Source organism: Haliotis cracherodii, unplaced genomic scaffold (assembly GCF_022045235.1).
Source record: "Haliotis cracherodii isolate W230 unplaced genomic scaffold, xgHalCrac1.p SCAF_13, whole genome shotgun sequence".
NCBI classification, from domain to species: Eukaryota; Metazoa; Mollusca; class Gastropoda; order Lepetellida; family Haliotidae; genus Haliotis; species Haliotis cracherodii.
The window spans coordinates 20,811,972-20,834,255 of NW_027266268.1; the positions used below are offsets into that span (position 1 = coordinate 20,811,972).

General features: G+C 37.9%; 1 protein-coding gene across 2 annotated transcripts in view; it reads right to left on the reverse strand.

Annotated features, from left to right (window-relative positions):
* LOC139459740 (galactoside 2-alpha-L-fucosyltransferase SEC1-like) overlaps positions 1-22,284 on the reverse strand; it is a 42,631-nt gene that overhangs the window by 18,449 nt on the left and 1,898 nt on the right. Inside the window, exon 1 of one of the 2 annotated variants that reach the window (XM_071241394.1) lies at positions 15,219-15,357. The exons of the other annotated variant lie outside the window; for it this stretch is intronic. The gene's annotated coding sequence lies outside the window, so the exon portion shown is untranslated. Of the gene's footprint in view, positions 1-15,218; positions 15,358-22,284 lie in introns of those variants that run through there. 2 annotated transcript variants of the gene reach the window in all.

Sequence of the window (22,284 nt, forward strand, 5' to 3'; positions counted from 1 at the left end):
TTTGAGGATGCAGGTGGCTTTGGCTTTGACACTCATTTTTCTGCTTGTAATTTGGATCAATGCCGTTGCAATGAACTCTACAACTTTGTTTGTGTTCTGAGCCTTTTGTTTACCATGAGCTGGTGTTTTCTTTGCCTGACTGATTCGATTGCTGTGTTCCTCAGTTTGAGGATTAGAAGGCATGGGGTTTGATTGGGGAGCTTGGGTCTTTTTCCCCTTGCGTTTGGCAGTGGCTTTGTGCCTGTGAGCAGGCGGATCAGTGCTCACAGATTCGATTGCTTGCTCAGTGCCCACAGATTCGATTGTTTGCTCAGTAGAGTGATCAGTAGTCGCTTGGGTTTTTTCGACCTCAATGGGTTGAATAGATTTGGATTCAGATTGCTGAGTAGATATTTTATTTATACGTTTGCTGATGAGCAAGCGTTTAGGACATTTCGGCGCCAAGGATGAATGACCCTCTTTCCTGCAGTTTGTACACCATGTGTTGCAGTTTTCTTTGCAAGAAACTCGGGAACAGTTTTTGCACTTGGGTGGCTGGTTACATGATGTTTTCGTATGTCCATAGAGCATACAGTTTGTGCATTGGGTTGGCCTTTTCCTGTATGGCATTGTTTCTATGTCCTTACCACCTAGATTAAGGTGGCTGGGGACTGACTGTCCAAGTAATGTGAGTATTACTACTCGTGTGTTGTTTGTGCCCATTGATTTGATCCTGAATGCCGACAGGATTGTAGGTTGGGTGACTTTCTTTTGAGCTTGACAGACAATTTGATAAAGCTCGTCGTCATTAATTTTTTTGTCAAGATGTACCGCACATCTGACATTGCTAAGCCACTTTGGGGTATCCCATTTTAGTTTGATCCCGTTTATGCTTTTGGGCATATCAATTGACTCTGTGAGGTTGTCCCCGACAACAACATACCCTCTTCCACACTTATTTATTCGAATAATATTTTTGTGCTTCAGCTCTTTGGCAATATCTTGAGCTGTTAGGATCTTATTAAGATCTTGGGAGAAGTCTGCGCTAAAGACTACTTTTTCCCATTTGGTTTGTGGTCTTCTATTTTGTTGTGTCTTTGATTCTGATGAGACCATTTTTTGTCTTTTCTGTACCATTTTAGCCTTAGGTGGGCTAGATTGTGGCTGTTTGCGTTTAAGCATGCCTTGAGCCCATAGGGCACTATAATCAATATTTTCTTTGTTTTTAGTTCCTGAGAACGTGAATCTGTCCTGAAAACGGTCAGGGACATTTAGCGCGGCTTGACTATAAGTCAAGTTGGCTGTTTTTTTGGCAGTTTTTCTGGTGACCAGAGTGAAGGGATTCCCTTCATTTGGGTTGGGCTGACCCTTTCGAGAACTGGACTGGTTCTCTTGAGAGTTGGGCGAACTCTCAACAATTGTAATTTCTGGACATAAGTCCGCCATCTCCATTTCCAAGTTCATATTTGTCAGTCCCAGGGGCCTGGGTGATTGACAACCGTGCAGTTTAAGCTGGTGAGCGAACCGAGCTTGGTAGGCGCGGAGGGTTGTGTACAGTACGGGACCTGTGACACAACTGCACCAGTGTATCGTTTCACCCCTAATAAAAACCTGTCAGAGGCGAGGTGAGATGAGGTGAGATGAGGTGAGATGAGATGAGGTGAGATGAGATGAGATGAGATGAGATGAGATGAGATGAGGTGAGGTGAGGTGAGGTGAGATGAGGTGAGGTGAGGTGAGGTGAGGTGAGGTGAGGTGAGGTTGTACTAGTCCGGACTAATGCCGACTTTTTAATAGTGCTACCAAACTATACCATGCTGCATGACATGGATACCCCACTCAGACACAGTATACCGACCCCGAGCCGACCAGTCTTTATTTTAGCCAGTGATGCCGAGCGCAAGGCAGGGTAATAACAAGTTCCATCTTTTAACATCTTTTGGTATGACGTGAGATTAAACACCCCCGACCTTCCAATCTCCGAGCGGACGCTTTACCACTAGACCGCGGATACGCTCAGATAAGAAGGCAAACCAATACCCTTGTTCACAAATCCCCAAACTATGAAATGATGACGAATGACTGTTTGTATATAATGTCAGTATGGTGAACTGTGTTGTCATCTAACTGCAAAACTGACAGGCTTTGCACCTCATTAATCTCGCCCGTGGAAAACAATACAAGAAAAGTAAGTATTTTAAAATCTTGCAGTGGAAATTTCTTTTGAGTAGGTTGGGCGTAATGCCGCTTCAGTTTAAAGAGGGAGGAAATCTTGGAGTGATGCAGGTCTCAAACGTTTACCACTTGGACGAAACTGCACATCGAATCGCGGCGCCTTAGACGATGGCTGGGAAAGTGATAAGCATCAACACATGATACAACTCAACTCAAAGCAATTCAATTTCGAGCCTTGGTCATAAAAACCACACAAATTCATCAATGCGTGGTAACGTTAAAATTTTTAACTCGAAAAACAACAAAAGGTATCTGGTGTAGCGGCATAAAACCTATTCATATGCGATGTCAACCCGAGATGCACTCGGCCTCGGGCCTATGTCCCTTCAACAGAAATACAACATTCATGTCAATACCAGTCTTTGTTATGTCTACCTCTGCCCTACTTTACTTTATAGAATTGCATCTAGAAAAGTGTAGACATACCCTCACTTAGTTTGCAATCCTCAATAGATCTACAAACAAAGATTTGACAAAAGCTTTCCAATCTTTCAAATCCTGTCAGCTGATCTGTGAATCATAAGCTGATGTCACCCTATAAGTTTAAATCAAACGACAAATCTGATATATCTCGAGATGAGAGAAAAATGATATTTCACACATGGAATGTCCAATTGTAGCTGAATAGATGTACACAATTTAGTTTTCTTTTATATTCAATGTATCATCTTTTTTACAAATATCTTATAAATAAGAGCAGAATGTGGCTATTTTTGCTGTTCATATTTTCTTTGTGTTGGATACGTTTAATACTACTTAAGCAGGTATTTGATTTATATATATTCTGGATATATTAATAAAACATGGTATTGATCGTCTTGGTAATATCAGCAGTAAGGACACATCGATGTTAAAACGTCGTTGTCCTTGGAATGTCTGTATAACTGTATGTTGAGGGTATGTATACCACACCTGAACTTCGTTAAACATCTGCGTAAACATATATATCGAATAGTTGTTAAATACATTTCTGGTATTACTTCCATCTTAAACGTGGAATAGTCGAAAATCTATTTACCAGTAGTACCGGAAAGGCGAATGGAGGAGTAAGGGACTGGGGACCGGGAAGGCGAATGAAAAGATCAGTGATGTGTACCCTCGTTATGTATACAACGGACACTTATACATTGGGGACACTGGGGTGTTGTGAGACGGAAAAGTGAAGAAAGAGATTTAAAAAATTGAACTCAGAGAATGTGATCACTAACTTCCATTGATCTCGTGAGAGGGAAAAATGGGAATGAACTGAATTATTACATAAATGATAAAATGTATGTCTATATACATCTTCAAATACATGCTATAATATAATATACTATACTTGTTATATATTGACTTTGTTGCCCAGATTAAATAGTGTCCTCATTTCATTGGTGTTTTCTTTGTAATTAACAAGTACCGGGAAGGCGATCATCTGCCATAATAAGAATTTTTGTGATGACCGGGAAGGCGAACGTAATTTCTAACTCTGAGGGATTGATTTTCGCCTTCCCGGCCCATAACCAGTCATCCAGTGATTTTGAACATCTTGACAATACATATCTTTATATCGTTGTTTAAATATTGTTCAGAATTTTATTTCCCAAATACTGGGATATCCAAATCTATGCGAACGTTTTTCCCCTCTCTAACAACCGAGGCCCAGTTTATATCCCAAAAGACACCTAGGCGCTTAAGCATGTAATAGCATCGTCTAGAATATCTAAATTGTTTTTTTTTCAATACTGAGGCGATGTAAGGTTCCCCAAAGTTCCGAGCCGTACATCAGTATTGGCTGTATTTTAGCATCAAATATCCCAAATAGCGATTCATCAGGTATATTTCTAAATTTACTAATAAACTGCTCAGCTGAAAACATTGCTTATCTGCTTGCCTTTAAAGTACTTCACATGCTTTTGTAAAAGAATTGACATGAAATTGTTAAACCAAGATATTTGTAGCATGATACTACTTCTAGTCTTTCTTGACCGAAGAACCATTTCTCATGTTTAGATATCTTTCCTCCTTTTTTGGAAACAACAACTTTAGTTTCGTTAGTATTTACAGATACTCCTCATTTATAGCAATATTCATATAGAACATATATCATTTTCTGTACATTTAGAACAATATCTGCAAATATTGCAACATCGTCCGCAAGAAGTAAAATAAATGCCTGTACAACTTCGTCTACAAAAATACCACTACAATCAGAGTTGACGATATCATTCACAAGTTCATCAACGTACAATATAAAGAGGAGTGGTGATACTATACATCCTTGTCATATACCTGCATTTGTATTGAACACATCAGTCATTGTATTTTTACTTCATCTTACAACTGCTTTTACTTTTCCATATATACTCCTTAGTGGCGTACTTATCTTACCGTGTATACCTTTACCGAGCAACGTGTAAAGCCCTTATTTCGATCCACATTATCAAATATTTTTTTGAAGTTGTCATAGCGACTGATTTATGACTACCATTGTCTGCAGTACATTTGACTTCAAGGGCAATTTACCCTGTAGCCATGTCTCCATAACTTAATTGTCATTACGTTTTAGGCGCCAATCCCCGTTGTTAATCCTCACCAACATTTCATTGTATTTTGACTGTCAGTCAGCCTGGACTACCATATCACTTCCCGCTCACCTCTTGTACGCCTGAGCTGGAAAGTCTGCTCATTGCTGTGTTTGTGTTGTCAGAGCAGGTATTCCGATCATTGTGCAATTGTTGTTTATTGTTTACATGTTGTGCATAAAGCGTTCCGGGACAGTGATGTCGATTTTGTCCTTTATTCCCCCAAGAGCTAATTCCCCGTCAACATGCACGTTGACAAAGTCAATAAAAATACAGTAAAATTTTCCACGCTTCATTCTAACATATTTATGTGTCAGTGAATAAAAAGTAAATATGTGATCAATCTTTGAGTAATCTTCTCTAAACCCTGCTTGGCATTCTGACAGTATCTGTTGGGTGGAAACCCGAAAGTTATTCGACATTCAATAACTGACACTGCAAACACGAAAACGTCGTTTTTTTCCGTATATGGTCATTGGACGGAAAAACGACGTTATTTGGACGCTTTCAAACCATCGTTTTTCCGTCCAAATAACGTCGTTATTTGACATCGGAATTTACTGGGAGAGAACGATATCATCAAGCTCCTCCCTTTCTTGATTGGCATTGTCAATCAAGCAACAGCGTCTACCAGTATTCCTACTTCTCAGATTTCATTGGTCAGTTCTCGCGTGTCAGATTACAGGCCGAGTTTGACGCTGTACTCGAAGCGCTTAGCGGAAGTACTGAAATCAATCGTTCTGCGCATGCGGATTGCTAAATGCCTTGTCCAAATTTTCCGTATTTCCTATATGTCACCACTATTTGACAGTGATTCATAAACACAGTCTCGTGATGAGTTCGAAATCGTACAATGTCGCTTTATTTTATGGCACGTACTTGATCGGCGCGTATTTCCCATTAACAAATACAATGATAACGGTAATAATTTTAGTCAAAATAATTAGGAAAGCGCAAGGCTCAGGAACATCTGAGTATAGGAAAAGGATTTATACTTTCGAAAGTTATATACTCGTCAAATACGCAAAAGAATATCAAGCAGCTTTAAAAACTAATTTTTTTAGAAGGTGATCTTGGTGTTTATTGCCAGATAGTATATGCATATACATTTTCCCGATATTGCTTATTTTAATGTTTATTAATAGTTTAAAGGTTCGTCCGCCTAATTGACGGGATTCCACTTTCTCATTTGTACATGACACTTAAACAGTGTTCTGATACTGTAAACGGATTCGTTTCAAATTCCAAACTGGTGATATCTATTCAGACTAATGCTTAGTCTCTAAAACTGTATAGTTTTGAAAGAAACAAATAACTCCATTTAAATTGAAGAGGAGCCCCAGTTATATGGGAGTTTCCGAGATGAACCTACTCTATGGACATCTAAGCTGCCACCCAAACCGACCCAAACGGGACCCGAAAGCTTATTGTATGCTATATAGTCACATGGAAGTGCACCAGAATTATACATTGTATTCCGGGCGATTGTGTTCTTTTATCTACTTTTAAATGTTGCCTATACACTAATCTGGACGTACTACTCATTGTTCTATTTATGTCATCCTATTATATCAGATATACATTAACGAAAGTTACCATTCTAAAGTCATACTCTCATATAACCTTATATTGTTCATAGTATCAAAGTTTATTCAACAACATCAAGAACAGCAATTTAAACTACTGAAACACCCTAACACAAGACTGTTATCAAGCGCTGGTGCAGACGTGATGCATCGTAAAAAACCGTATCGTGATGTCATCAGAAATACAATTTCTTGCAACATTTATACTACGAGATAGTAAGGCTAACGCTTACTCACCGGTGGAACGTAGACAATATCGTTAATACAGATATCACGTATTTGAATGTTAATACTAAAGACAACTCTCATTATTTTTGCAGTGACGATATAACACGTATACACGTTTATTGGTGACTTTCATCAGTTTTGCTATTAATTTTAATAACTTTGTTTTCACATATACAAGAAGCAATACCCGACTAGCCTGTCATACATTCTTATGGGGCAGTTTTCAATCTTGTACTGACTTACTCTGGTGTTCCCGACCGTAGCTTATTGGCTTGGGTGTTATACCCCGTTTTTTCTGGTAATCCTATTATTACTTCATTTTTATCTAATGACACCCTGTTCTCTGGATCACGGCTCCGTGACTATCCATAACAATTAAGATGAACATTCAGATCAAGTACATGAATGAGTTTGTTTTGACGCCACAGTCAATCAAAGACTAATGCTGTGCGGTTTGATTACACACTTCTACCAGGTCGAACATCGTGGATCTTTTTCTACCTAAGGAGAATCATAGTTCATATGCTAATCCATCTGTTGCCTACGAAAACCGTCCCGCACAAGATGACCTTACTTGTTGTTAAATCCATTCAAATGCGCTGAAATGTTCGTGTCAAGGACAGCTGATGTCCGATGCTGAAGAACCGTGTTCACAGCTGACCGACTTGGTATTTTTCTGCACCTACAGAAACTGGATGTACTGACACACAGCTGTAATAGATATTTAACTAACCCCTGATCAAATATATGCCCTTCGTTAATCTGTGTGTGGAGTACCGTATATACCTGTGATAACGATACCGGTGGCGATGCTGATGCTCATGGTGGTGGTGATGATAATGATGGTGACGGCGATGATGATGGTGATGATGATGATGATGGTGGTGGTGATGATAATGATGGTGACGGCGATGATGATGGTGATGATGATGATGATGATGATGATGATGATGATGGTGATGGTGATGATATGCTGATATCCTTGCATTTTACAGTGGTGATAAATATAATCTGTGATTGCAAAGTTTAACATCTGAAATATGAAAACACATTAGGTTGATCATATGATCAAGGCCGCTTGCGTTGCCTAGTGGTAAAAGCGTTCGCTCCTCGTGCCGAAAGTCCAGGTTCGATTCTCTGCATATCATAGGCACAATGTGGGAATCCCCCGCCGTGATATTGCTGTAATATTGCTAAGGCGGCATAAAATCCGACTCACTTAAACTCTCATAAATCACTGTGCCATTGCTAACAAGGTTCTGCAGATGGCACCGGAGTATGTCAAGATTCAACTCTCGGTTGTTCTTCTTCCATTATATCTCACTAGGTGGCGCTACTGGCTTCGCTAGGTCGTTCATTCATCCACAGGGCTGTGTACATGAATGGCGGCACTTTCTTAAAGCGGTTGTCAAGTAGGAGTTTATGTCACGGGAAGTTCACCTCAACCGATTCCAGTAGTCCTGCTTTTATCTGATCAATTGACCTAAGTTTGTGGCTCTGTGACAACACGTACAAAAGAAAGGCTTTGTACAGGAGATGCAATGGGCTATTCATGGCATATCACAGGCTTTTACGGATTGTGAACCGGCCTCGCGATATCTAATCCGCTGTCCTCGCATAGATATTAACATATCTTCGAGATCTGTCTGAATGAATGGCGTGACAACATTCAAGAAGTACGTTAACGGTTATGTGAAATATTAGAATGATTCCACCACAGAAGCCAAATCTTAAAGTTGTTTGATTCTTCGGTAGCATTTTCAATAAATGTTGTTCACGAAAGGTTCCTGAATACATTATTCGAGATTACGCTATCCGCATGGATGACCTATTCCTGCATAGATATATCTAGATCGGTGACGCTAAGCCGGTGACCCGTAACCAGATCCGGACATACCAGTGAAACAGGCACTCACTCACTCACTCACTCACTCACTCACTCACTCACTCACTCACTCACAATGTATCAATCTATCAATCTATCAATCAAACAATCAATCAAAATGGAAATCGAGTGACGGATGCTTGACTCATTGTAAGTCTTTGTAGCCATTGTATCGTTGCTAGTGGTACCAGTTACCGGTTTGGGCTAGACGAAGCATTGACGAAGCAAAGAGTTTAATCAGACGTCTCCTTGAGGGAGACTGGTATCACACCTGTGATCCCTGGCGATAAGAAATATGACATTGCTTACCAGGCCAGCAGTTAAACGTATCAACGTAGAATCGTAAATTCTCCTCGGGGTAATATATATCTTGCAGGTGTACGTAAACAGGATGTGTTTGGTAACTTGAGCAGGAAGCACAAGTGCACGAAGGGATGGTATTTCAGATGACAAATGAAAGAAGACAGAAAGATTGTGATCCACATTTAGTGTCGCACACACGAATTTTTATTAAATGTATCCTCGAGAGTCAGTAAGAAACTAGAAATAACTGCCTTTGTTCGGTAAATCTCACCAAGTTTCAGCTTTCGCCTCTTCCTTTGTGGAATGAGGTTTCACATTTGTAAAATGATCTCTGTTATCTGTCTGTACCATCAACTTAACTGCCCTCACCCCCTGCAGTTTTCCCGTCCCATATTGCCAAGCAGGTGACCCACAAGGAGGAATACCGCCCTCCCTCAGTCCAGACTCGTGAGTTATACTGTGCCTACCACAATAAGTTGTGAACACGTAGCCTTGCTGTGGCCAAACATTTTGTAACAATTTGGCAAACTTTGATATGTACAGCACATATAATTCAGTTTTATTTCATCTTAACATATCAGTTGAATCCCACTTGACCTTTGAAGATCCGGTTCCGAATAGATTTACAGCAACCCATGCTTGCCGTTATAGGCGACTATGCTTGTCGTAAGAGGCGACTAAAGGGATCGGGTGGTCAGGCTCGCTGACTTGGTTGATGCATGTCATCGTATCTCAATTGCGTGGATCGGTGGTCGTGATATCAATCACTGGATTGTCTGGTCCAGATTCGATTATTTACAGACAACCGTCATATAACTGGAATATTGCTTAGTGCGGCGTTACACAAAGAACAACAAAAACGGAAAAAAACCGGATCCTACTTATTTTGTGGATACCATAACAATAAATCAAACCAATAGATCGTTTGAGCTAGCTAAATATAAAAAAATAGTCGATAGTCATATTTCCCTCTGTTGGTCCCACGTGAAATGTTCCTCATGAATACTGTAAATCATGAAATTAACGCAATAATAAGTCAGCACATTAATGCGAGTATAGAAGAACCCTGTCCTCAAATGCGTCATGACATTTATGAGAGTAGCCTTGCAAAAATCACTGTAGTCATAAAAACGATTTTTACATATATAAATACATACAGAGGAAATGCTTAGCATTTATCTTTTAAGGAAGAATGTGGGACTTGCTTAATACATATGTATGTGGACATATATGTATGTACATTTGGATGAATATAGATATACCTCCTTATAGATAGCGATCGTAGATGATTGTAGAACGTGCACGAAGAAAATGCAATAATTATGTGAGTAATTGGGTAAATACCACGTTTAGCAATATTCAGCCATGTTGCGATATTGGTTTCCAACATACAAGACGAACCATGAAATTATGACTTGAATTTGATCCTGGCTTTCTGGTGTGATGTAACACCTCATAATCAAATGTAGAAAAAGAGCTAAATCACGAATAAAGATCACGAGATGAAACTTATGTATACATCTGGGCATATATTTGCGTAGTATTACTACGTTAATTCATCAGTATATATGTATTTTGCGCAAAAGATATTGAAGATCGACGCTTACATGCGCATATAACCTATTCACCAGTGCTGTAATATTTAATTCATTTGTTTTTTTGATACATATAGATAGGAACATGGAGAGAAGAAATGTCTGAAGAAATATAGACATGCATGGGATCTTTTGGATAGTTGTACTTCACGGCTAGACAAACGCTTAGTCCCTGAAAATACATTATTTTGGTTAAAACGAGAAACTATATTTTAATTTAAAAGGAGCCCAAGTGAGATGGAAATTTCAGCCTGAACCCGTTGAACATCTAGGCTTGTTTCATTTGGGGCTATAGCATTGCAGTAAGGCCTGGGGGGAAGGGAAAATAATATGGTTCAGGGACTGTGAGACAAACTGCATCACGGTCTTTATCGCCGTCATGATCTTTAGAGCTACGAAATTAGAGCCATCTGAGACAGCCACTCGACACCTGTTTGCACCCATCACATACCAGTCACTACTGTCACTACTCCTCTCTCCAAACGAAAAAAACCCCGAAAAATTTCGGAAGAGTATATTTTTAATTGTTCTAATTTACTATTTAGATACATGATTTAACTTAAAAGTAATTATATAGATATGTGATGCTGGTACCGTTTTGTCGCCATTGTGTAGCTATTGTGGAGTTATTATGAATATCAAATACATGTCTTGAAATATAGACTTGTAAAAGAGTTAATCGAATAACCATATGCAGCCGTTTAATTGACGTGTATCGATATATTATCCATTTACACACTTATTATGGACATATACAAAATTTCATTGTACCTTATTATCAAAAACGTTACCCGTGAAGATCCGGGTTAGAATAGGCCTTCAACAACCCATGCTTGTTCGAAGGCGACTAACCTGATCGGGTGGTTAGGCTCGCTGACTTGGTTGATGCATGTCATCGTATCCCAATTGCGTAGATCGGTGCTCTTGGTGATGATAACTGGATTGTCTGGTCAAAATGTATGACATGTATTACGTGAATGAACATATTGTTTATACTCGTCCATGTTTTTGACGGACAATATAATTTACATGCTCGGTACAAGTGAGGACGGGCATCATTGTGTGTTTCCGTGCTTTGTTCAGGTGAACAATTGACTTGTCCTTGCATGTGTTTGTGACGGGTGCCACTTGTATGGCAGGATACGCTCACCTTTTCCCGAACACCCGTTGGATGGCCTGAACCAATTCGGATTTAAATCCCACATCAGTTTGTACACCGTGATATAACTGATATACTGAAATACTGTAGAGTTGAAAATGGTGTTTAATGCGATTACCGTAGTGTGTTACTGCAACTGTTCAAATGTTGTGCAGTGCTGTTATGTAATATGTAAAATAAAGCATATTCAATTATCCAATTGATTTGAATAGTGCGTCAGTGTATTTTTACTAACGCCCCAAACCGTAATTTAAACACATATAATAACAGATCATATACACGCATGGTGCCTTGACTTACTGCTAACTTTAATAGGCCATCCCGGAATAAAATAGCCCCCCCCCCCCCCCCCCCCATCCCCATGTTTTAGTATGTTTACGAGAAATATATTCCAAACAATGTCCTCATTAGATGAGAATTACCTCAGTACGTCAATTACAATGACAGAGCGTCGTAATACATTTACATCAAGTACAATACGTCAAAATGGCCGGCACGATAAACGTGACGGGAGATATTTCCGAAGTTGTTAATTAACCTGTGACTATTTCAAGCCTTTGTGATCACTGATCAATTGGCCGATCGTTGAAAGGTGATTGTAAAGATGTGTCAAATAGATACTAAGGTAAATTCATAGATTGCTGTAGATTGTCACTACGATAGTTTGGATGTTTTTTTCGTTTGTTTTTTCTCTGGGATGGGTTGTAGCGAGGGCATGCAACCACGCTTCTGTATGAATTCGTACCAGGGAATTCCAAGGGTTTTCCCCAGGAATGTGGAAGTAGTCAGTGTTTACGCCATTTCAAGAATACAGTCACGTGAAGAAAGTCATGTGACCGACCTCTCGTCCTAGCCGTATATCTTGTAAACTTCACATTAAAAAAATAGTTTTTATTATAACCAAATGAACACAACCCATTATTCGATAGGGGTAACTGTTCATAGCCGAGGGATATGTTACCACAATAAACTTGGTAACATTGTTTGGTTTGACTTCTTGGCGCGTGCCTGAATTCGATTAACATGTTACATATCCTAAAACTGGCTTATCAGCAAATCTCGCGCGCAACAGATACTAGAGCAAGGCATGCCAGAAATACGAAACCTAAAGCTTTCGAAAGGAAGCCTTAGGAATCACGTGCGTCGGGGGACCAGCGCCATCTGATTGGCCATTAACAGGTGTACAAGGCGGAGCAAAAATCATCGTTTTTCCGTCGATTTTACGCTTGAAAAACTCGACCCTTTTCTGCACAGTTTCTAGACGCTCACCAATTAATCAATTTTAATGAATTTTTAGTCGTTTTTCCGTCCAATGACCATATACGAAAAAAACCGACGTTTTCGTGTTTGCAGTGTGATATGAATATTTTACTTATAATATTTCACATGTCAATGCCTCTGTAGTTATTTGCGTCATCCTTCGAGCCGGATTTATGGAATGGGACAATAAATCCAAGATTCCATGATTCCGGGAACTGACCTGTCTCAAGTATATGGTTAAAAAGACGTAAACAACACTAAACGGTATTCTACCATGAATTTACTCGATTCTGATTGGTCAATCAGAGGCTATTAAATCACAATAAACCCCCTCTGATTGAAACAGCTGGTTTGACGGCCGCATCACCGCGGAAGCTAATATTCATAGAATAGTACTATTTTCAGTAATTGTCGGTAGGCATATTTGAATAATTATATCTACAATTACAGGTTACAAAATGCATAGATGCGGTTACTACAATATTAAAAGGATGTGTGGCAATACATTACGTGCAGAAAAACACGACAGAAATCAGCAAAGGGAATGTATTTACGTTTTGGAGACAACAGAGAGCTTGGAATTTTGGCGCTTTTCTATGTTCGACTGTGACGTCATATTTTGCGTCACAATGAGCGATATGACGTCATAATGGTGATGCGCGATGTAGAGCGAAAGCCTTGCAAAGCTTGCTTTGTTTTCTTTAGGGATGCCCACCTCATGATAGCTTACCAAGTTGCCGTGCTTATATGCTTTCAATGCCTGTCATATGTTCGAGTGAAGTATAACGGTGTAAACAAACTGCTTGAGTATATACAGCACCATATTTTGTTCGGTGATTCCGTAATTCAGATCGATAACCCACGCAAAACACTGAACTCAACCAATGCCGCTTCACTCAGTATATGTGCTAACACCAAAGAGTTCGCGTTTTATTTAGTCATGGTAGAATGGAGATAAACATACTGTGTTTTCAATGTAGAGCTAGGTTACCTGTAGATTTAACCGCGCTAAATTTAACATTTGAAACCTCACGCTGCGCGTTCGGTTCCAAATTCAATTTAGCGGGGTTAAATCTACAGGTAACCTAGCTCTACATTGAAAACACAGTATGTTTATCTCCTACATGACAGAGAACAGGTTTCCTTCACAGCTTCTGTTGGGATCCCGTCATGTCTCTGTCATTTTCCAGTTTTCAAATGCTGTATAGCATTCATTATTTGACGGTCTGATATTTCCCCATTGACCTGTTCATTGTATTTTCTACAGTCAACACAGTCTATAGTAGAATGGTGTTCTAGAAAATCTGCGACATCTTTATCAAATGAGTAATTTGGTTTTGCTTGCAGATTTAAAAGTTCTCTGATGTAGGCATACTTATCATCAGGAGTGATGGATGAGGATCCTAACTCACGTCGATAGCAATATTTCTCAATTGTTTTCAAAAATAATTTACAATCTTTACTTTTTGCAGAGTTTACAACTTCTCCCGAGACAGACATTTCATAAACAATCTCACTGTAATGTTCACTATCCTTCGTGATCCGAAAGCTGTCTAGAAGGACATACTTTGTAACGTTTCCGTGTCTCGCGTACCCTATCAAACCAATATGGCTGGTGTTGGTGTAGTTTGTTTACATTAGGTCGTCGTTCTTCATGAAGTCTGAGGGGCGGTCGGGTAGCCTAGTGGTTAAAGCGTTCGCTCGTCACGCCGAAGACCGGGTTCGATTCCCAACATGGGTACAATGTGTGGAGCCCATTTTCGGTGTCCGCACCGTGATATTGCTGGAAAATTGCTAAAGGCGGCGTAAAACCATACTCACTCTCTCACTCACTCATGAAGTCCCATAATGGATACAAAGCTACCTTAAAAAGGTCTTGTAGCATCTCATCAGCAGAGTCTAAATTTGTGTTTAATTTATCATCAATGCAACTATTCATAAAGTTCACAAACTCACCCAAATGTGCTTGTTCCCATCGAAATCTATCTATGCTGTGAGATGTGCACGATCGCCTGTGGGGTGTGGCCGTTCACCTGATACATCATATCACAGGGCTAAGTCGACTATCAAGGGACAGGGCTCAAAGTTCACTTTTTGACTTACTTCTTGATAGGTAAGTAAATATTTTTAATCAGTTGCCAATATGAAACGCAAATGGCCATGCAACTTTACCTATTACAATCGTGATAAATAAAAGATTATGTTTATTTGAAGTTGTTAGCTATTTATTTTAACTGATTACAGTGAAACACATCAAATTTGAACACAATGTTGCAATATTAATAAGCTTATGAAACCCACTAAATGCCCAGTTTATCGATGGTGAATGGAGTGTATTTTTTTCTTCACTGTATTTGTGCAAGGCATCGTTTTTCACATCGAGTCCCAAAGCGTATCTAAAAACATTCATAAAGTAATACCTACCTACTGACATCTGTAAAAAAACAGTCTGTGTGGAAAATTGCCGCTTCTCATATTGATACGTATACTTAGAAGTTCCATCAATGCTTCCTAAACCTCAAATTCTGCACACAGAAAAGGTACCGCAACTCCTTCGTCGAAACTTTACACAAAATGGCGACCGCTGTTAAAGGTCGCTTGGTAGTACTTTTCATGAAAGAAAAAATGTGAAAAGCAGTCTTCTCAGAGGAAAAAAGCCACTGGACCGTGAGCCACCTACAGTGAGCAACTGGACCGTGAACCATAGTAAAGGAATAGCGAGACAGCTGTTGCGGAATTGAGCGGATGGTAGCGCTCGGGCCGTGCCCGGTAAACTGCATTGTTGCCGAAACCAAATCGGACATGATAAACTTTGACACATCCTATTGTTCGATGTTGTAATCACCAACAGTGCTAAATAAAACATCCAATGTAAATAATTATACAATATATGCTTTAATCTATACTCAATGTGTGGATTATCGAGTCAGCGCGATGAACACATGATGTAGAAGAAAACGTTCGCCTCCCGCCGAGAGCCGAGAGGTATAAAAATAGTCCCATGTGACAGACGACAACATTGCGATCGAAGCTGACAACAAGCATGTCTGCAGTTGGACAAGGAGATGATGATGATTTGGGGGAGTCGGACATATCAGTCCATTCTCTCCGACTCCCATGAAGAAATAAGTAACATAAGTAACATAAATTCATTTTCAGTAAATTGAGTATCGCTACTGTCAGTGTCAAAGCAATGACGGGAATATGAATTTATGTTTTTGCATTTTTCGTAATTGTGGGCAGTTGTGATGTTTCAAATGTTATAAATATCTACCATACGCAATGATCGTTTATGTCAAGACTTACAAATAGAATGGCACAATAAGGAATTTGAAGTATTAGGAATTACGTTTAATCCAAACTTAAGTGAACTCTGGGTAATCAATACAAAAAGAAAGCTAGAAGAAATAAATAGATTGCTTGCAAATTGGAGAAAAAGAAATCTGACGACAATAGGAAAAATTACAGTCATAAAAACTTTAGCATTGTCAAAATTAGTTCATATGTTTTCGACACTACCTAACCCTCCTGAGGACTTTGTCTTGTCACTTGACAAAATATTTTACAATTTTATCTGGAATAATAAAAAAGACAAAATCAAAAGGAGCACTTTGACAAGAAAATATGAGGAAGGTGGATTACGCATGATTAACATTAGAGCCTTTATTGACGCACTAAAACTCTCTTCACTCAGATTATATTGTAAAATAACAACATATAGTTACCCTTGTAATATCCCAATTAAAGATATACTTTCTTTGGGTGCTAATGTTGACAAGCAATCTTTTGTTAAAAACCCATACTGGAAAGATGTATTGAAAGCTTGGAACAACTTTTGTAAAAAGAATATTATTAACGTTGATAATATAGAAGATATTTTGTCCCAACCATTATGGGTTAACCACAACTTCAAACAAGCAACATACTACATAAAGCAATGGGCTAAAAGTGGAATTTACTCAATTAAAGATATATGCAATGAAAACGGACTGATGTCATTTGAAGAACTGAAACTTAAATATCCGATAAAAGGTACAATATTAGACTATAGATATGTAATCTTCAATATACCAGAATCATGGAAAACAACAATCAAGAAAACTAGAAAAAATATTTTACAGAATTTGTAAATAAACAGTTGCTTAAGTGATCTGACGAAGCCTGTAAAAGGCGCTAGAATCTTTTATGATAAATTAATATCAAATGAAAATAATCTTAAAGTTTGTAATAAATGGCAATCAATTTTTCACTGTGATTTTAATTGGAAAACGATATTTACTGTTTATAGATATAAACTGAAGGATGTAAAACTTTTAGATTTTCAATACAGATTTCTACATGGAATTATCTACACAAAGAAGGAACTATTAACAATGAATCTTGTAGACAACAGTGTTTGTAGCTTTTGTAATGCTGTCAATGAGGACGTCAGCCATATCTTTTGGGAATGTAATGAAACTTAACAATTTTGGAATGATCTCGAACTTTGGCTTAACAATTACCTTCCACTAAAAATGAAATTGACAAAATTTCTTATTTGGTTTGGTTCTAACTACTCTAATACTTAAATCAATCATATAGTTTTATTGGGAAAAAGGCATATTCATGTAAGTGGAATTAAAGGAACCAAACCGAAACTAGATATACTTTTAAAATTGTTTAAAAACATATATTCAATCGAGAAATTTATTGCTATAAAAAAGGATGACAAAAGTAACTTTTAAAAAAAATGGTTACCTTTATTCTCAGCATTTGATTCATAGCTCTCTGTTGATACATGATATGTTTGAGTCTGACTGTGTGTAGCAACCGTGTTGGTTTGAAATAGGACAATGTTTGTTTCCAACCCTTTAATTTTCTAAAGAGTGTATTGTGCCATTCTATGCAATCCGAAATATGTCTTTGACGTAATACTGTATTAATCTACAACTCTGGGAACAATAAAAACGTTTATAAAACAAAACAAAACTACCATATCATTATCTTCATAGTAGAAACAGCAAACGCCCGTGTATATTATTTGAAAGGAAGGTTTTTATGGTTGGAAATGTTAACATTTCTACATGTGGCCTACACGTTCGTTGACTAAAGTATAGTAAAATTAATGCAAAAATGTCTTTGTTAAAAATGAAAATTATCTTGAAGGACACACTAGTTCACACTTTTGGACTTAGAGACATATTTTTAAAGGAGCTTCATGTGTCAGTTCTTAAAAATCTAAAAGTTGTAACTTATTTTGAAATATTAATAAATGAATAACATGTTTCATACATTTTAAATGTTATATATTATTGATATATAACTAAGAATGTAGATTTAACATTTAATAATTAAATTTTCGTTGTGTTCATTGAAATTCCTGTATTCTGATTATCTGAATTGACCACGTGTTATTGCATTCATTTCCCACCGAGGCGCACTACTTTTATTACTTCGGAATGTCGGGGAATCCCAATATTACAGTCGAGGGAATTCCCTTTCTGCTCACGTGTATCGTCATGCACAGGACATGTAGCGACATGTAGCGACTTTCGCCTCGGTTCAACTTGTCTTCGGGTTTCATTTCTAACTACCATTTTCCAACTGTGTTTTACTGTAATCAGGGAAGTAATGTTTAAAGCTGGCGGTAACTGCCCATGCTATTTGAAACAGCCGCCTTCTCCTGGGCATATTTCTTCCGGTTCGTTACAGTCTGACTGTTGCAGTTCATGAACCTTGATCTTGCTCTCCGTTGACTGGATACTGACTGTGTAGGCGTGTCAAGTTATGTGCATAAATTAAACGATCACCTGATTCATGTCACGCCACAGTATGTATTCCTACTCTCGGAATGTTTATCAATCTCGTCTTTTTTGTCTGTTTTGATATATACAGCTGTTTTTAGTTAAACTATTGTAAATAAAATTTAATTATAAGCATTGACTGTGTATTTTTTTCGGTTCATTGAGGTATGAATCGGAAAACCGATGTGCAAACTGTTTTACGCAGATACATACTGTTTGCACATCTGTTACTTCGGATAATGGTATACATTACAGGCTACCTCATCGCCATGGAAATCAAATGTTCCCGACCGATAGATTGATTATAGAGTTCAATTTCGATTATACTTTGAACATTTCATGACAAAGATCACATATAAATCCAACTGACTGTAATAAGTGTTTGCTAATATAGTTCCTTTTAGTTTGTGTTCAATGGTTCCATGTCATAAATACAGCATGATAATCACACAGTGTCTGATGATGTAAACAGGGACGGAAATGGAAATGAGGAAATATATGTTTTTAAACAATATATATTTCCACTTGGTACAGTGAAAGAGGATTGATAAACAGGCAGAGCCTATATGAATATCTCCCCCCACAAAGTTCGAAAATGCAGCAGCAGTATAAACTAGTATGTTATACAGTAGTATAGACTTTAAGTCACATGTGGTATATCAAAGGTACACAGTTGTTGGTGAGATTTATATAAGAGTGCATGTTTAGACAAATCGTTTATCAACAGAGAAGAAAAGATGTACAGAGTCAACGATATTCAGCAGTATTTCTTTGTCTAGGCTGACGTTACCAAACAGGACGGTTCGAAGGTCATATCCATTAAAATGATAATTGCTTTCAGATCTAATCTCAGTATAATTTGGGCATGTTAATAGGTAGTGTAAAGCACTTTCACTGATAAAACCACATGACCATTCAGCATTATCGCTAATAAATCTTTCAAATTTGTGACCGTTCAGATCACTGCATCCAAGTCTTAACTCACAGTGGATTATCTGATTAACGCGTGAACACTAGTGGGTGGTAAGAGGTTAGAACTTAAATACACCATGTTTCAAAGGGGGGTAACCAAGTAGGAATGAGTTCATAATTTAATATGTTAATAAATATTTGTCTATGAACCATTTTAAAGAGGAAGTAAGAATAAAAAAAACACTTATGGGTGGTAAGAGGGTATAACTTAAATACACAAACTTGGCATGTGTCAAAGGGGGATAACCAAATAGGAATGAGTTCGTAGGTTAATAAATATTTGTCTACAAACCATTTTAAAGAGGAAGTGAGAATAAAGGGTAAGAGGGTATAACTTAAATACACCAACTTGACATGTGTCAAAAGGGGGGCATCTCCCCGAGGCAAGAGAGTTAACTGACTTTAAAAGTCCAGTTTCCACCCTTGCTGAACTAGGCTGGAATTGCTGGGCTCGATCGAAGCGCCACCAGTGGCTATTACCAGCTATGTCCCTTCTAAGCCTCTCCTATGGACCAATCAGATTCGACGTGCACCACTCGTATCACTTGCGTTTGCTTCACACAAAATGGTGGCGCCCAGTCAGGACGATCTGATCGATAATCAAGATCTATATTGTGATAAAACGGGTCTTACATCGCGAAATGCCTCAAATCACGCGAGCACATTGATTAAAAACACGAAAAGATTTGGAAAATATCTGCTGACAACGAGTTGGTGGTGCACATGCTTTGCAAATCCTGCAATCGACCGAAATCTGCACGACGGTTTACGAACCGGATTTCGATTTCGGTTCGCGATTTTGATTTGACTATGCATAGACTCGTTAGTCCAGCCAAAATGTAACTCCATAATACCAGCCTAGTTCGGCAAGGGTGGAAACTGGACTTTTATGGTCAGTTAACTCTCTTGCCTCGGGAAGATGAAAGGGGGATAGCCAAATAGGAATGAGTTCATAATTAATAAGTTAATAAATATTTGTCTATGAACCATTTTAAAGATGAAGTAAGAATAAAAAAAACACTTGTGGTTGGTAAGAGGGTATAACTTAAATACACCAACTTGGCATGTGTCAAAGGGGGATAACCAAGTAGAAATGAGTTCATAATTTAATAAGTTAATAAGTATTTGTCTATGAACCATTTTAAAGAGGAAGTAAGAATAAAAAAACAACACTTGTGGGTGGTAAGAGGGTGTAACTTAAATACACCAACTTGACATGTGTCAAAGGGAGGTAACCCAGTAGGAATTAGTTCATTAATTATATTTTACTTTGGATTAAAATTTGGTCATAATTTGGATTTTAATTATACCACTTTGTAAGGGATGAAAACATGTAAATCTGTAAAATACGTGTTTCAGAATCGGTCCCTCACTCGATCTGTGCCAGCTACAACATGACAAATAAGAATAAACCACTTTCCAAATATCAATCGGGATTCATGCCAAACAATTGTACTACACATCAATTAATTGAAATTTACCATCACATTTGTAATTCACTTGATGATCATAAATATTTTTGTATGATATTCTGTGATATTTCTAAGGCATTCGACAGAGTATGGCACAAAGGTATATTGCATAAACTTCTACAATATGGTATAACTGCTAAATTATTAGCTTGGTGTCGTAGTTATCTGTCAGCCCGTTGCCAAAGAGTATTTATCAATGGTAGTTTATCAAGTAAAAAATTATGTACTGGGGCCGTTCCTATTTCTAGTTTACATAAATGATATTACTGATCAGCTTCAAAATATTACTAGCTAAGGTTATTCGCCGACGATACACGTATAGGAACTTCATCTACTGATATGGTCGTAATTGAAGACAGACTAAATCAAGACCTTCTCTCTCTCCACCAGTGGGCAAGCACATTGCTTGTAAACTTTAACCCAACCAAGACAAAATACATGCTGCTTTTTAGTCACAAACAGGTACAAGATTATCCAACTATTTGCTATGGTAAAAGTGCCATTGAACATGTTGAAACCCACAAACATCTGGGGGTCACGTTATCTCAAGATACGAAATGGACTGCACATGTTTCAATTATTGCCAAGTCAACAGCGAAAATTGTTTCAGCTATGCGTAAACTTAAATATAAATTATATAGATATAATCCGCAAAAATCTATCTGACATTTATAAGACCTATTCTGGAATACTCATCGGAAGTATGGAACAACTGTTCTGCTTATAACGAAAATAAACTTGAATTAATACAACTTGACGCTGCCAGAATTGTGACAGGCTTGACCAAATTTGCCTCCAGAGAAAGTTTATATTTCGAAACCGGCTGGCTACCACTAAAAGAGAGACGAACAATTAAAAAAACTTACGACAGTGCACAAAATAATAATAAATGAATGTCCCTCATATCTAAATGATTTGTTACCCAACAATAGATCAGCTGCTTCAAATTATAACCTACGTAACAAACAGAACATGACTGTACCTTTTGCCAGAACAAGTACGTTTCTGAAATCATTTATAATAGACTCTTTAAAACAATGGAATTCACAAAAAGAAAATATGTTTATGGTAAGCGTCAAATTAATATTATCCAAACAAGACTTAGACATAGATGTAGCAATCTAAATGATGATTTATTTAGGGTTAATTTGTCAGACACTATTTCTTGCCTTTGCGGTTCCCCATGCGAAGATGCTTTTCAATATTTTCTTGAATGTAAAAAATATTCTTTAATAAGACGATCTTTGTTTATCAACATTAGGA